Source organism: Orycteropus afer, unplaced genomic scaffold, assembly GCF_000298275.1.
Source record: "Orycteropus afer afer isolate SDZICR_OR568_19922 unplaced genomic scaffold, OryAfe1.0 scaffold00112, whole genome shotgun sequence".
NCBI lineage: Eukaryota > Metazoa > Chordata > Mammalia > Tubulidentata > Orycteropodidae > Orycteropus > Orycteropus afer.
The window spans coordinates 6,489,421-6,491,827 of record NW_006921699.1 but is presented as its reverse complement, the minus strand read 5'-3'; positions in this window follow the sequence as shown (position 1 = coordinate 6,491,827).

The window sequence follows — 2,407 nt, the reverse complement described above, 5'->3', positions numbered from 1 at the left end:
ATCAAGAAGATTCCAAAGCCTGTTTCTCATCTTTGCTTGTGGCATACTGCTTACCTTTAGCAGCACTGAGTAGAAACTGGAGGGTCTGGCAGTTATTGCCAAGGATGAGGGAGACCTGACCTCATGTGACAGAATGATTATTAAGAGGGTCAGGGTATCAGAGCCACTGTAAATTGAAACAATTGAAAATTGCTTGGATATGGACTGAAGGTAATGAATGTAGATTCAGTCTAGGAGAAACCACTAGTGTCTTAAACTGTGGAGACAGTGAAAAGTAGTCAGATTTTGGATCTATTCCAGAGGCAGCTCTCAAAACACCAAGTGATAAGTTGGAATGTGTACTGAGTGAAAAAAGGGAATAAAGATGGTATCTAGCTTTCGGCTACAACTACCATGGATTGTAGTAAATTTATGGAGATCAGATTGGAGGAAGGAGAGAAAATTGGTGATATTTGAGATGACTATTAGATATCCAGGAGATAATAGCTACCTAAGGGGATATGAGAACCTGGAGTTCAAGGGAGAAATACAGGTTGAAGAAAGGTCATCAGCATTTTACAGAATGTATAACACATGGTATTTGAAGCCATGGAACTGGATGAGTCCATGCATAAATAAATGGAAATACATCTTTTCCAACTTAATGTTGTTGTTGTTGTTGTTATGTGCCGCCGAGTCGTTTCCAACTCAGTGACCCTGTGCACAGCAGAACAAAACACTGCCCGATCCCATATAAGCTCCATGATCCTTGCTATACTTGAGCTGTCGCAGCCACCATGTCAATCCATCTCGTCGAAGGCCTTCTCCTCTTTTATTGACCCTCCACCTTACCAAGCATGACATCCTTCTCCAAGGAATGGTCCTTTCTGACAACATGACCAATGTAGGTGAGACGAAGTCTGGCCATTCTCCCTTCCAAGGAGCATTTCAGCTGCACTTTCTCCAAGAGAGATCTATTAGTCCACGGTACTTTCAGTATTCTTCACCAGCACCACAACTCAAAGCATCAACTCTTCTTTGGTCTTCCTTATTCATTGTCCAGCTCTCACATGCATATGAGGAAGTTGAAAATATCATGACTTGTGTCAGGTGCACCTTTGTGGCCTGGAGCCATCTTTGCTCCTTATCACTTGAAAGAGGTCCTTTGCAGCCAACTTGCCAAGTGCTACACGTCACATAATGTCCTGACTGCTGCTTCCATTGATATCAATTGTAGAACCAAGCAATGTGAATTCTTTGACAACCTCAATCTTTTCTCCATTTATCGTGATGCTGCTTATAGGTCCACTTGTGAGATTTTTTGTTTTATATTGAGATGTAATCTGTACTGCAGATTGTATTCTTCAGTCTTCATCAGTAAGTGCCTCAAGTCATCCGCACTTTCAGCAAGCAAAGTTGTGTCATCAGCGTATCGCAGGTTGTTAATGATTCTTTCTCCAATCTTGATGCCACATTTTTCTTCATATAGTCTAGCTTCTCGGATTATTTGCTCAGCATATAGATTGAATAAGTATGGGGAAAGGATACAACCCTGATACTCTCCCTTCTTGATTTTAAACCATGCAGTATCCCCTTGTTTAGCTCAAACAACACGCTCCTGGTCAATGTACAGGTTCCTCGGTACAATTAAGTGTTCAGGAATTCCCATTCTTCTCAATGTTATGCACAATTTATTATGATCCACACAATCAAATGCTTTTGCATAGTCAATAAAATATAACTACACATCTTTCTGGTATTCTTTGCCTTGAGTCAAGATCCATCTGACAGTAGCCGTGATAACCCTTGTTCCACGTCCTCTCTTGAATCCAGCTTGCACCTCTGAAGTTCTCTGTCAATATACTGCTGCAACCGTTTTTGAATTATATTCAGTAAGATCTTACTTGCGTGTGATATTAATGATATTGTTCAATAATTTCCACATTCTGTGGGATCACCTTTTTTTGGAATGGGTATAAATATGGATCTCTTCCAATCAGTTGGCCAGGTAGCTGTTTTCCAAATTTCCTGGCATAACTGAGTAAGTGCCTCCAGTGGCGCATACATTTGTTGAAATATATCAGTGAGTATTCAGTCAATTCCTGGAGCCTTGTTCTTCGCCAATTCCTACATTGCAACTTCGACTTCTTCTTTCAGTACCATTGGTTCTAGATCATATGCCACCTCCTGAAATGGAAGACGATCTACCAGTTCTTTCTGGTACAATGATTCTGTGTATTCCTTCCATCTTCTTTTGATGTTTCCTGCATCATTCAATATTTTTCCCATAGAATCTTTCAATATTGCAATTTGAGGCTTAAATTTTTTCCTAAATTCTTTTACTTTAAGAGATGCCGAGCATGTTCTTCCCTTTTGGTTTTCTCCTCACTCAACTTAATGCAAGTTGAATATTTTTATGATTATATAA